Here is a 7,500-nt window from a genome sequence, read left to right as displayed (position 1 = left end):
ATGAATGGAATAAACTTCCTGCACAGGTAGTGCAATGTAGTTCAGTTCGAAGCTTTAAGAATCGTTTAGATAAACACCTAAGCAAGATGCTGTAATGATTATAATTTATTTTGTATTATTTGTTTTTGTTTTGTTATCATTTGTCTGTCTGATTTTCAGTTATCATTAGTTATATGTCAATTTATTATTATTTACTATTTACCTGTTTGTTTATTATTTAACTATACCTATGCATTTATTTACGTAATCCTTTGTAATAGGTCTAAATAAAAATATTCTTCTATAAAAACACTGTGGAAGTCGGGGACAGGTGGTATTACAGTGACACTTTGTCCTAAAAATATTCTTGAAAAAGCGCTTGGGTAAGTCGGGGTCAGGTGGTATTCTTCTTCTTCTTCTTCTTCTTCTTCTTCTTCTTCTTCTTCTTCTTCTTCTTCTTCTTCTTCTTCTTCTTCTTCTTCTTCTTCGCGTTCCTTTTCTTCTTCTTCTTCTTCTTTTTTTTCTTCTTCTTCTTCTTCTTCTTCTTCTTCTTCTTCTTCTTCTTCTTCTTCTTCTTCTTCTTCTTCTTCTTCTTCTTCTTCTTCGCGTTCTTCTTCTTCTTCTTCTTCTTCTTCTTCTTCTTCTTCTTCTTCTTCTTCTTCTTCTTCTTCTTCTTCTTCGCGTTCTTCTTCTTCGCGTTCTTCTTCTTCTTCTTCTTCTTCTTCTTCTTCTTCTTCTTCTTCTTCGCGTTCTTCTTCTTCTTCTTCTTTCACGCGTTCTTCTTCGCGTTTTTCTTCGCGCTCTTCTTCGCGTTCTTCTTCGCATTCTTCTTCGCGTTCTTGTTCGTGTTCTTCTTCGCCTTCTTGTTTGTGTTCTTCTTCGCGTTCTTCTTCGCGTTCTTCTTCCTCGCGTTCTTCTTCCTCGCGTTCTTCTTCCTCGCGTTCTTCTTCGCGTTCTTCTTCGCGTTCTTCTTCGCATTCTACTTCGTGTTCTTCTTCGCGTTCTTGTTCGCGTTCTTGTTCGCGTTCTTCTTCCTCGCGTTCTTCTTCGCGTTCTTCTTCGCGTTATTCTTCGCGTTCTTCTTCGCGTTCTTCTTCGTGCTAGGGATGCCGTGTTGGGGTTCCGCCCCGAGGCCGAGGCCGAGGCCGAAGGGGAAAACGAGGGATTAGAATGCGGAAAGCTGCGCTGTTAGTGCAGCCAAGCCCCCGGCGAAGCCCACGGTTTGTATGTATATACTGTATATATATATATATATATATATATATATATATATATATATATATGTATATATACATATATATATGTAGAAACACACACACACATACACACACACACACACACGCACACACGCACACACACACACACACACACACACACTCACACACACACACACACAAACACACTCACACACACACACACACACAGACACACACACACACACACACACACACACACACACACACACATATATACACACACACACGCACGCACACACACACACACACACACACACACACACACACACACACACACACACACACACACACACACACACACACACACACACACACACACTCACACAAGGTGTCCAGTCAACTAAGCTGCTGGAGATAGCCATGGACAACCGCATGCAGGGTTCGAACCCTCTGCTTTCGGTCACCCGTATGATCACCTTCACAGAGCTTTGACCCACTACACCAACAGAGACTGTAAAAGCCTTGAAACCTGGAATCGAACTGATTCCCGAGGATAGGAAAGATCACTAATCTGCGACCCCAATTTCTGTTTTACACAAGGCCCAACCCCACCAGTTGGCAAGGGGTAAGGATCGAAACAAATCCTTTTCAGGCTTTTTGCCATATAACTATGAGAGAAATTCGCTAGTAACAGTGACATCTATCTGATCATTTTTATGACAGTCGCATGCAGGATTCGAACCCTCTGCTTTCGGCCACCCGTAAGATCACCTTCGCAGAGCCTTAACCCACTACACCAACAGAGACTGTAAAAGCCTTGAAACCTGGAATCGAACTGATTCCCGAGGATAGGAAAGATCACTAATCTGCGACCCCAATTTCTGTTTTACACAAGGCCCAAGCCCACCAGTTGGCAAGGGGTAAGGATCGAAACAATTCCTTTTCACGCTTTTCGCCATTGTAACTATGAGAGAAATTCGCTAGTAACAGCGACATCAATCTGATCATTTTTATGACAGTCGCATGCAGAATTCGAACCCACTGCTTTCGGCCACCCTTAAGATCACCTTCACAGAGCCTTAACCCACTACACCAACAGAGACTGTAAAAGCCTTGAAACTTGGAATCGAACTGATTCCCGAGGATAGGAAAGGTCCCTAATCTGCGACCCCAATTCCTGTTTTACACAAGGCCCAAGTCCACAAGTTGGCAAGGGGTAAGGATCGGAACAAATCCTTTTCACGCTTTTCGCCATTGTAACTGGTGGGCTTGGGCCTTGTGTAAAACAGGAATTGGGGTCGCAGATTAGTGATCTTTCCTATCCTCGGGATTCAGTTCGATTCCAGGTTTCAAGGCTTTTACAGTCTCTGTTGATAGCGTAGTTCATAAGTTACTACGGCACTTGCCATGTGATTATTGGGTTCGAGTCCTTGGCAGTACCGCATTTCAATTTCTGCATGTAGCCTCCATTGGGTTTCCCGATGTTGATGACTTAGAATTAAAGTGCATCGTGGTTGTTAATATATATATATATATGTGTTGAGGAATGGACGACAAAATGAGTGGCGGGGTGGTGAGATAAACACCGAGAACCGTTGAAGTTTTATTAACTGACGTTTCGCTCTTAACAGAGCTTCTTCAGAGTTAAGAGCTAAACGTCTGTTAATAAAACTACAACGGTTCTCGGTGTTTATCTCACGACACTGCCACTCATATATATCTATATATATATATATATATATATACATATATAGATATATATATATATATATATGTGTGTGTGTGTGTGTGTGTGTGTGTGTGTGTGTGTGTGTGTGTGTGTGTGTGTGTGTGTGTGTGTGTGCATGTGTGTGTAAATATATATATATGTATATATATATATATATATATATATATATATACATGTATATATATATATATATATATATATATATGTGTGTGTGTGTGTGTGTGTGTGTGTGTGTGTGTGTGTGTGTGTGTGTGTGTGTGTAATCGTGTATATATATATATATATATATACATATATATATATATATATATATGTATAAGATCTCCTTTGCAATTTTGCCAATTGATCTATTTAGAGAAGAATTTCAATTGAGAGACAATAAATTGCACTTTTGCGTTGTTTACAAAAGAAAACTTTTCGAAATTGATATAATTTGTAATAATGAAAAGCTCGATATACTTCCTCTTCCTTCTCATTTGCTAGCCCAGCACAAGTACTCTTTGATTCTTCATAAAAGCGTCGGTTTATAAGCAATATATGTTAGTAAGATTTCATACATTGATATATATTTTCATTCGTGCTATCCACATGAAAATAAAATAGAAATTGTCGGAAAAGAAAGATACAATGGAAAAAGTGACAATTGTTTAATTGAGACATAGGGTAAACCTATGCGATGAAGAAAAATATATGAGAAGAAAATAAAAAACAGTAGTGGAGCACGTGCAAAAGACAAAATGGTGATATACAAATGCAAAAATATTTTCAAGTAAAAAGGAGAAGGTCTGGGGCCTCACGTCGAAAGAGTCTCACGTCGAAAGAGTCTCACGTCGAAAGAGCCTCAAATCGAAAGAAACGCACAAATCACTTCAGAATTACGATATTCGAGACAAACGTCTGTCCTCCTGCAAAGGCTTTTGAAGACATCATGCCACTGCAGGAAGCAGTTGAGTGTATCAGCTGTCAGTCATGCTCAAGTTGATAACATGGCTTGTCACATTTACCTGAATGAGTCAAAGGTGCAACATTTGTAAAATAGAAAAAATATATAGAAAAACATTTTACCGGAAACTATATAGATAGCACTCTACCCATATTGCAAGAAAACTATGTAGATAAGTTAGTATGGAGTAAAAGGATACCTCAGATATGCAAATGATCGTGAACTTTAAGTTACATTAGATGAACAAAGATGCAAGTGTGGTGTATTTTGATCTGATTCTCCTGTCATTACTGGTAATAAATAATGGCAAGTAAACGTATTCGTATTATTGATGTTAGATTCAAATGTGTACTTTCAGTAAACAATTTTTCCATCTCCATATGGTCATTACAGATCTTTTTAAGTTAAAATTGCCTTTTTTTATGAACAGTTGTTATCACCTCCACAACTACTACTACCACTACCATCACAACTACCATTACCACATTCACCATTTTCACCTCCAGCTCTCCACAACTACTGCTTCCCACTACTGCCTCCACCACCTCCACTTTCGCCCTCTCTCACTCCATTCCACCTCCTTCCTTATCTCTCACTCCTCCTTCCCTGAGGGTGGCGGTCTAGGTCGGAGGTTTGACCTCGCCGCCGAGGCATGGAGTGATTGACGTTATGATCAAATCAACCAATGAGGGAAATCACGTCTTCTTACATGGAAGAAAAGGGTTGTTATTTAGTCTTAGAAAATGCAGTCTTCCCCCCAATTCAATTAGATTAGATTGATTTATCATTTCGAAATTTATTTACTCAAATGATCTATTCTTGTATTTGATTTAAGCTAACATAAAAACTAATTCAACACAGCAAAGAAGAGTTGTGACAAAGGAATAGAAAAAATAGGGCTAAAAAAGAATATAAAGACCTTGAGATGATCACGAGCTTATCATATACTCATAGGTCGTTTGAAACTCATAAAAGAAGAAATATGAATGTTAAGAAAACTATCTAAAAGGGTATAAAAGATGATAAAAACAGATGAAAATATATTTGTATATATATTCAGAATACTTTGCACACAGATATCTGAAAACACCTACAGACAAAAGAGTGAATTTTTTGAGCTGTAAAATAAAATATATATATACATAGAAAATAAAAATAGGTTAGGAATAAAGACTGTTTTTGAAAAGTGTAATAATTCAGTAATATCAACGTGAATGCTCGGGTGAAGGCATAGATAGTATTAAAAAAAAGATCCATTTCTTTTATGCATGAACATTCTCAATGTAAATTTTTATAAAGAAAATTGTATGGATTGTGAGATGGACTTTTATTCATGTTTGGAGATATGATTAATAAAAACTTTGGTAAATATTTTGGTAATCTAATTATACGAAATGAGATCTAAAGAGCTAAAGAAAATAACTTCAAAAGAGATTAATGATAACAATATTAATACAAAACGAAAATGTAAGAAATTCTTATGACACCAACTATTAATGAATTGTAAGATATATTACTCCTACTGATTTATTATGGAAAAAAGTTCTATATATCTTCAACGGTAAACTGAAGAATTTTTTTTATAAGATATCATTGAATACTACCACGAGTGTCTATGTAATGCATAGCGGCATGATTCTAAATATGATTGGTTTTTCACATGTAATCTAGTACGGTGTGATTTTTATATATCTATGAATTTAAAAAGAAACCCTTGTATTTTACGTCATAAGAAACAAAAGTCGTATCACATCAAGTAAGTAAATTAGTTCAGTTTGATCAGAAATAGATAACGATAAATAACTCTTTGTTCTTAACAGGGAACTTTCAGTTGAAGCATGCTACGACTGAAGTACCTTGGATTCTTTATGTATATATATATATATATATATATATATATATATATAGATATATATATATATATATATATTTATGTGTGTATATATTTATATATATATATGTATATTCATATGTATATATATATATATACATATATATATATATATATATATATACATACATACATACATACATACATACATATACCAAGGCTTTTTCCCCCTTACTAGGGAGGTAGCCAAAAAGGAAAAGGCATAAAATCATTCCCACTCTTTACATCCCTGAAAACACTCCACACCCCTCCACCCTCCCTCCCATCTTAGCACCTCCTAGATGACGGGTCATCCCTGCACCCTGTCCACTGCCCTGGGTCAGATTATCTGTATGCCTCATCCAAAATAAGTTCCTTAGGGGGCTGTTATGTGATCAGTTTTCTTCGTGCTATATATATATAAAACGTTTCATTCCATTCATAACAGGGAACCTTATATACATATTCTTAAATATATGCAGATGATCTGTAGTGATTATACAATTTGAGTGTAAAAAGATATTGAATTGTATACGTATCTGGTCATACATACTACTATTCATAACAGTTTTAACCATCTAGATGAGGGGTCTGAAATGTTGTCGGTGAGGTGGCCATCACCTAGAATAACAATGCATGTACAAAGGTATTGAATTGTATATGATCATACATACTACCACGAAATAAACAAGTGGATTTGTTCATTCCATAGAATTTCCCTGAAAGTTGAAAGGTTTGACAATGTATACAAGCTGAGTTCACGGGTTAATTCTGGGGAATGCGGGGTGATCTAATAGAGGTGTTCAAGTGAATCAAAGGCTTTAACAAGGGTTATACAAACAAGGTCATCATATTAAGACAACAGGGGAGGACTCGCAGTAATGGACAAATTTAGATTTAAAAAGGAAATAGGCAAGAATTGGTTTACTAATAGGATGGTCGACGAATGGAATAAGCTTAGTTACCGTGTAGTAAGCGCTGAAACTATCAGTTCTTTTAAGAAATTATTAGACAACTTTATGGATGGGGATGACAGATGTTGATGGATACGGAGCTGCCTGGTGTAGGCCTTATGTTCTTTTCCAGTCTCCTTCATTCTTATGTTCTTATTTTCTTAATACACTTTAAATCTGATAATGTGGAGGATATTCACAAATTTATCATAATCAACTTTAAACCAACTAAGCACAGAATTTGTCGTTTTACAGACAAAAAATATATTGTAGAGTTAAAATTTTAATCTTTTTCTTCAAAATTCCAACTGCTGGAGACCAAACAAAAAACAGATATATTTATTTCATCAGTTACTCCAAATTTAATATACATTGTATCACTCTCAACATATACCTGCATATACTGTGTTTGTGTGTGGACGTTCGTGGATGGTTGTGTACGTGTGTGTGCGTGTTTGTGAGAGAAAGAGGGCGTTTCCATGTGCATGCGTGTATGCGTATTTATGTGGTTGTATTTACCTAGTTTTAGTATGTGGGATTAGATCTGTGCTTATGGTGTCCTGTCTCTTACCCTCCCACTTTGCCTATAATTTGTTTATGATGTTACCCTCAAATATATTTTCATCCAACTTGTGATGTATGCAGTAAACTCTATTTCCTGGCATCTATCAAGCAAGTTGAGTTTATTTTGTAATTTTCTACTGTGTGGTTGTATTTGCCTAGTTTTAGTATGTGGGATTAGATCTGTGCTTATGGTGTCCTGTCTCTTACCCTCTCACTTTGCCTTAAATTTGTTTATGATGTTCCCCTCAATATATTTTCATCCAACT

The sequence above is a fragment of the Oratosquilla oratoria genome, chromosome 28, assembly GCF_046742065.1.
Source record: "Oratosquilla oratoria isolate Oo_2021 chromosome 28, ASM4674206v1, whole genome shotgun sequence".
NCBI classification, from domain to species: domain Eukaryota; kingdom Metazoa; phylum Arthropoda; class Malacostraca; order Stomatopoda; family Squillidae; genus Oratosquilla; species Oratosquilla oratoria.
This window is presented reverse-complemented; position numbering follows the sequence as displayed.